Genomic DNA, 7547 nt, shown 5'->3' with positions numbered 1-7547 from the left:
TTGTAGTTCCCATTCGGAGGTCCGCCTGAGCGAGGGAGCCGCTCCCGCGGTCTCCACCCGCCCGCTTCGACACTCCACTGCTCAGGTGGGCAGGAGGCTGCGCCCATTCCAGGGATATCTTCTGCCTAAAGGTGAGCCTTGGAGCATATAGATTTAGGTTATTAAGATGAAGTAAAAGAGATGTTCTCTGCTAACTTTATGACTGTTTTAGAAACAATGTTAACCAATATCTCTTTTTTTTAAGATTAAAAATTTTTTTATTTATCTTTGGCTGAGTTGGGTCTTCGTTGCTGCGCATGGGCTTTCTCGTTGCGGTGCGCGGGCTTCTCATTGCAGTGGCTTCTCTTGTTGTAGAGCATGGGCTCTAGGCGTGCAGGCTTCAGTAGTTATGGTACATGGGCTCAGTAGTTGTGGCTCGCGGCCTGTAGAGCACAGGCTCAGTCGTTGTGGCACACGGGCTTAGTTGCTCCGCGGCACGTGGGATCTTCCCGGACCAGGGCTCGAACCTGTGACCGCTGCGTTGGCAGGCGTATTCTTAACCACTGTGCCACCAGGGAAACCCAACCAATATCTTTTAAAGAGGGTTTGGAAATTAGTTCTTTGTAGAATTACTAGGTCCAATATGTGGAAATAAATGATGACCAACCAAATGAGAAAAGCAAAAGCTATTTATTCAATAGCTTGCTATATTTAGAAAGGGAGTCAGCCACCGTCACTTGTATTTTGGCAGAGACTCATAGACAGGCAGAGGAGTGGAAAAGATTGATAGTGAAAAAAGGGAAGGTTTCAGGTATGTCCTGATTCAAGGCTGTCTTCATGGGTAAGTTGTAGGTGGTCTAACTCAAGAGAGGGGCATCCTATGTGATTGGTTAGGGGTGCATATGTGGCTTTCTCTGGTTGGTCCTAAGTTGGAAGTGGGGACAAAAATTAGGGAAGCTCTCAGTTGTTAATCAAGTCCTGGCTATTTTGAGCGGATTGTTGTATGGGTTATTTGGCTTCCTGGACTATCACTAGACACTGCAGTCTGACTTCCTACAAGTCTGACTTAAGCAGGCTGGCTTCCTGGGCTGTTTATTATAGATAAGGGGGTTGGTTTCCTGGGTAGGCTTCGGGCAGGTTGCGGGTCAGAGTTCTGTTTTTAAATATGGTCTGGTCATTGTTTGTTTGTATATTCAGTCTCTCAAATAGAACACCCAGGAATACTAAAATCTGAATCAGAGGAAGCTTGCAGAAGCATGGAGAGCTTTACTCTCCATGTAAAGGAGCCTGTTTGCTATCGATGTGCAGATCTGCCAATAAGTCTTACCAGGTAAAGATACATCTCATCTCAAAGGTGGACTGGGGTGGGCAGTCTGATAATCACATCAGTGTTGTGTCACATGAAAACTATCATTTTCATGAATTTTATTTTTACAATAATAGTAGGAAAGCAACGAGAGAATAGACTCTCTAGTAGGTTATTATTAGCCCAATCTTGAAAGTGATCATGGTCCCTTAGCTTCTGTGGGCAAAGTTGTGAAAAATGGGCTCTGGACAGATCATATTTATTTGAATATTTCTAGAAATGTGACATCCTGCACAAATCTTAGTTGATTTTCACAATCTCCGTGCATCCTGTTTTCAGTAGAGTGAATTTCATTGCTGGGAAGGTCTTCACTCTAATAACAGTAACAAGAGTGCCAGTAGAGTTCTCTTTTCCAGAACCACATGCCCTGGGCTTTTTAATGGAGGTTTCTCAGTTTCTTTACTGGAGATTCCTTATTGCTCCCTTTAGGAACTGACTTCTTTGAGCTATTTGGGAGTCCCCTATTTAAATTTCAGGACCATTAAAGAGGGCGCACTGTAAGGAGCTAAGACATAAGGGGGGAAAGCAAAGGAGGTTTATTTATTGAGTTCCTATTGTATGCTTCATTTATTTAACATAAGTTTTCCTCACCAGAAAAAAGGGCATAATAATAGCTAACGTTTATATAGCATTTGCTATGCTGTCAAGGATGTATGTGATAGGTACTAATATTATCCCTATTTTACAGTTGGGGACATATGCTGAGAATTAATTTGCCCCAGGTCACAAACCTAGTAAGTAGGAGAGCCAGACATCCTGACTCCAGAGTCTGTGTGATTCACTCCTAATCTACAAGCTATGTGTCTACAAGGGATCGTTGTAAGGGTTAAATGAGATAAAGTAAGAGGTGCCTGGCCCAGCTCATAGCCCAGAACCACTCAAAGTGAGAAAGCTATTTTGTGAAAGTGCTCTGGTATAGAGGCTTTTATCCCAAGGGCCACTGGGAGGCAGTATTGCCATTCAGTTGGTTTCCCCTTGTGCTTTCATCCTCATAGGTGCAAAACCCCTTTGTCCTTCAAGCCTTATGCTATCTACCATCCCCTTTACATTTACTATTTATGTCTGCTATCAACCTCTTTGGGTAATCTGTCAGCCCTAGTTCTCTCTCTTCAAGTTCTTTGCAGACGTAGAACCTACTTCATGGACTTGCAGTCCAGCTCCTGTTGTTATTCTGGATGTTTTTAGCATGTAAAAGGATGATCTGTTTGGGAAAGATATAGTTCATTCAGTCATTCTTTAACTTATTCATTTATTCCACAAAGAGTTATTGAAAATTTGTGTTGGACATTTAGCTAGGCTCTGTGGAGAAAAAGTGATATGGGTTCTACTTCCGAGAAAGTTATAGTCTAGCAGGGGCAATGGATCCAAATCAAGAAGTATAATGACATGTTATAGATGAATTTATAACCCAGCTGTCTATTGGCATCAGCATTTTTTTCCAACATCTTTATTGGAATATAATTACTTTACAATGTTGTGTTAGTTTCTGCTATATAACAAAGTGAATCAGCTATACGTATAAATATATCCCCATATCACCTCCCTCTTGAGCCTCCCTCCCACCCTCCCTATCCCACCCCTCTAGGTGGTCACAAAGCATGGAGATGATCTCCCTGTGCTATGCGGCTGCTTCGCACTAGCTATCTATTTTACATTTGGTAGTGTATATATGTCAATGCTACTCTCTCACTTTGTCCCAGCTTACCCTTCCCCCTCCCCGTGTCCTCAAGTCTACTTCTGCATCTTTATTCCTGTCCTGCCCTTAGGTTCTTCAGGACCATTTTTTAAAATTTTAGATTCCATATATATGTGTTAGCATATGGTATTTGTTTTTCTCTTTCTGACTTACTTGACTCTGTATGACAGACACTAGATCTATCCACCTCACTACAAATAACTCAATTTCGTTTCTTTTTATGGCTGAGTAATATTCCATTGTATATACGTGCCACATCTTCTTTATCCATTCATCTGTTGGTGGACGTTTAGGTTGGTTCCATGTCCTGGGCCTTGTAAACAGTGCTGCAATGAACATTGTGGTACATCTCTCTCTCTTTTTTTTTTAATTGTTGAATTTTATTTAATTTATTTTTTTATATAGTAGGCTCTTATTCGTTATCCATTTTATACATATTAGTGTATACATGTCAATCCCAATCTCCCAATTCATCACACCACCCCCCACCCTTACCACTTTCCCCCTTAGTGTCCATATGTTTGTTCTCTGCATCTGTGTCTCTATTTCTGCCCTGCAAACTGGTTCATCTGTACCATTTTTCTAGGTTCCACATATATGCATTAATATATGATATTTGTTTTTCTCTTTCTGACTTACTTCACTCTGTATGACAGTCTCTAGATCCATCCACGTCTCTACAAATGACCCAATTTCGTTCCCTTTTATGGCTGAGTAATATTCCATTGTATATATATACCACGTCTTCTTTTTCCATTCGTCTGTTAGTTTTCTGGTAGCATCTTTAGGATTCTCTATGTATAGTATCATGTCATCTACAAGCAGTGACAGTTTTACTTCTTCTTTTCTGATTTGGATTCCTTTTATTTCTTTTTCTTCTCTGATTGCTGTGGCTAAAACTTCCAAAACTATGTTGAATAATAATGATGAGAGTGGGCAGCCTTGTCTTGTTCCTGATCTTAGTGGAAATGGTTTCAGTTTTTCACCATGGAGAACGATGTTGGCTGTGGGTTTGTCATATATGGCCTTTATTATTTTAAGGTAAGTTCCCTCTATGCCTCCTTTCTGGAGTGTTTTTATCATAAATGGTGTTAAATTTTGTCAAAAGCTTTTTCTGCATCTATTGAGATTATCGTATGGTTTTTATCCTTCAGTTTGTTAGTATGGTGTATCACATTGATTGATTTGTGTATATTGAAGAATCCTTGCATTCCTGGGATAAACCCCACTTGATAATGGTGTATGATCCTTTTAATGTGGCATCAGCATTTTTTTAAAGACTTGGACAGTATTGGTACAGGGAGCAAAGGCATAAAAGCGGAAATGGCATGGTGCTTTCAGGAACCTGCCAGTATAGTTCCATATGGTCAGAACTCAGACTTCAAGGGAAGGCATAGTGAGAAATGGGACTAAGAGGCAAGCTATGGCCAGAGCATTGCATGCCAAGCTAAAGAGTGTGGAAATAAAAGTTATTCACCTTCCCCCTGGTCAGGGAAATTCTGCATGCCATGAGGTGTGGCCAAAAAAAAAAAAAAAAAGTTATTCATCTTCCATTTTAATTCAGTTTTGGTTAAAATTATAATAAAATATTGATCATATCTGTATTTGATGAGAAGCCTTGGGAGTGAATAATATTGTTGAAACAAATTGAAAATTTGAAGTACTCCTGTGCTAGTTATTTTCCTCCTCAATAAAATAAAAGAAGATTAATGTTCTGTTGACAGAAGAGCATCATAAACAAAGGGAGACTATCTAGGTGGAGCCAAGGTCATATTTCAGTTTATGATAGGTTTTATCACTTGCTATCATCAACTACTGAAAAGTAATAAAGAGTACCCTCATATTTATTTAAATGACAAAGTTTTAGTTTAATCTCACAGGAATGATTCTTTTAACCACAAAGCAAATGATGACTTCAAAGCTGATAAAACATGTTTTATAGGATATTGCAATTGTTTTTTAATCTATATGATGGATATAATATATGAAATTGAATTTCTCACCTAAGCTATAAATGAACCTAGCAGATTTTTTTTTTTGGTTTTTTTTTTTTTTTTTGGCAGTACGCGGGCCTCTCACTGTTGTGGCCTCTCCCGCTGCAGAGCACAGGCTCCAGACGCGCAGGCTCAGCAGCCATGGCTCACGGGCCCAGCCGCTCCGCGGCATGTGGGATCTTCCCGGACCGGGGCACAAACCCGTGTCCCCTGCATCGGCAGGCGGACTCTCAACCACTGCGCCACCAGGGAGGCCCCCTCTAGCAGATTTTTGATAAATAACCTGCCAAAATACATATTGTATAGGTTTTCTTGTTAATCATAAAGCTATATACTATTGGGATCTAGCTTCCTCCTTGCAGACTGCTTAAAATAAAGGATGGCAGATTCAGATCAAAACACAGTGTCAAACCTTGTTCCTCCACAGGAACTCGGATTTGTCTGAAGACAGTGGGGAGTCTTGGAAGGCTTTTAAGAAGGGGAGAAACATAATCAGAATTGTGTTTTAGAAATAAACTCTGGAGCCCTGTAAAGGGCAAACAGAAGGGGAAAGAGCAAACAGAGGCAGAGCAATCCCAAGAAACTGTTGCTGGAATCCAGGGCACAAGTACTTGTGGCCTGAAGTAAGGCAGTAAAGTAGAGATGGTTGTGATTGTGTGGACGTAAGTGACTTAAGAGATATTACTGAGAATTAATATTGATTGGATGTGGGGGATGAGGAAGTGGTCTAGGATGATTTCCCAGGTTTCAGAATTGGGCAACTGGTTGGAAGGGGTTGTTTGGCACCTAGTGGGCAATCATTAAATGTGTTGAGTATTTGTTGAATACATGTAGGGATAGGAAATAATGTGAAAATAAGGAGGAGGATCAGATTGTACTGAATCATCATTATTTCAGTTTTGAAAAGTTGAGTTTGAGTTGCTACTGTGATACTCCCTAAGCTCTCTATGCTTTTCTTTCATAGCCCTCATCACAGTGTGTAATAATATATTTATTTGTGGGAATATATATTTAATGTTTATTTTTCCTACTAAAATAATAAGTTCTAAGATTTCAAATATCATGTCTATTTTACGCACCTCTTTTAGCTCCAGTAACTAGCATTGGACCTAGCACATAGTAGGGACTCTATGTTTATGGAGTGAATGGATGAATTCAAGTGGAAGATGCCCAGCAGGTAGTTGGATATGAGGAGCTAGATGTCAGGAGACGTCTTGACTGAAGGCAGAGATTTGCAAGTCATTAGATCTCGGATCAGGGTTGAAGCTGATGATGACTGAGGTCCCCAAACAAGGAGGGTGTGTACAGTGAGAAGAGAGGAAGGGCCAGGATAGAACTCTTAAAGATATTGACTTTAAAAATTGGGTAGAGGAAGAGAAACCAGCAAAAGACAATGAGAACAAGTAGGAATAGAAGCAGGAGAACTAGGAGAGTGTGATTTCATAGGAGCCAAGAGAGCAGAGAGTTGTGAAAGGGTGCTGAAGGATTCTGATACCAGTTCCATTGTGGGGCATGGGTGTGTTTCCCCACACATCCAAACCGATTCTTTGGATTCCAGCCTAGGTTTCCTATAGTTCAACTCAATTCTGACACTATCTATCCAGAGATAGTGTCAGATTCCACAGGTTAAGGGTTCAGTTCCACAAGACTCCCCTGCCCTCTTCAGATGCCAATTGCAAGCCCAGGTTGTTACCTGTGCTTCTGACTGACTGGCTTTAAATCGAAGGTTCCCACAACTCCCTCCCTGGGTTTGATTAATTTGCTGGAGCGGATTAGGACACGAGGCAGATGCAGCTCTTTTTTTTTTTTTTTTTAAATGTATTTATTTATTTATGGCCGTGTTGGGTCTTCATTTCTGTGCAAGGGCTTTCTCTGGTTGTGGCAAGCGGGGGTCACTCTTCATCTTGGTGCGCAGGCCTCTCACTATCGCGGCCTCTGTTGTTGCGGAGCACAGGCTCCAGACGCGCAGGCTCAGTAATTGTGGCTCACGGGCCCAGTTGCTCCGCGGCATGTGGGATCTTCCCAGACCAGGGCTCAAACCCGTGTCCCCTGCATTGGCAGGCAGATTCTCAACCACTGCGCCACTAGGGAAGCCCAGCTCTTTTTTTTTTTTAAATTTTTTAACATCTTTATTGGAGTATAATTGCTTTACAATGCTGTGTTAGTTTCTGCTGTACAACAGAGTGAATCAGCTATACATATACATATATCCCCACATCTCCTCCCTCTTGCGTCTCCCTCCCACCCTCCCTATCCCACCCCTCTAGTTGGACACAAAGCACAGAGCTGATCTCCCTGCGCTATGCAGCTGCTTCCCACGAGCTATCTATTTTACATTTGGTAGTGTATATATGTCCATGCCACTCTCTCACTTCGTCCCAGCTTCCCCTTCCTCCTCCCCGTGTCCTCAAGTCCATTCTCTATGTCTGCGTCTTTATTCCTGTCCAGCTGCAGCTCTTTTGGAAAGGTGTCTGACAGCATTAAGGCTGAGAGCCCCAGTTTGCAGAAGCTG

At 41.5% G+C, this 7547-nt stretch overlaps 1 protein-coding gene across 1 annotated transcript in view; it reads left to right on the top strand.

Moving 5' to 3' along the window:
• Positions 1-40: 40 nt before the first annotated feature.
• Positions 41-7547, top strand: part of HSD17B6 (hydroxysteroid 17-beta dehydrogenase 6) — a 31892-nt gene continuing 24385 nt past the window's right edge. The window contains exon 1 of the mRNA XM_024736382.1: positions 41-131. The gene's annotated coding sequence lies outside the window, so the exon portion shown is untranslated. The remainder of the gene's footprint in view (positions 132-7547) is intronic.

This window comes from Neophocaena asiaeorientalis, unplaced genomic scaffold (assembly GCF_003031525.2).
Source record: "Neophocaena asiaeorientalis asiaeorientalis breed wild unplaced genomic scaffold, Neophocaena_asiaeorientalis_V1.1 scaffold134, whole genome shotgun sequence".
Lineage (NCBI taxonomy): Eukaryota > Metazoa > Chordata > Mammalia > Artiodactyla > Phocoenidae > Neophocaena > Neophocaena asiaeorientalis.
Note: the sequence above shows the minus strand (reverse complement) of the source record. Positions and strands in the feature narration are given on the sequence as shown.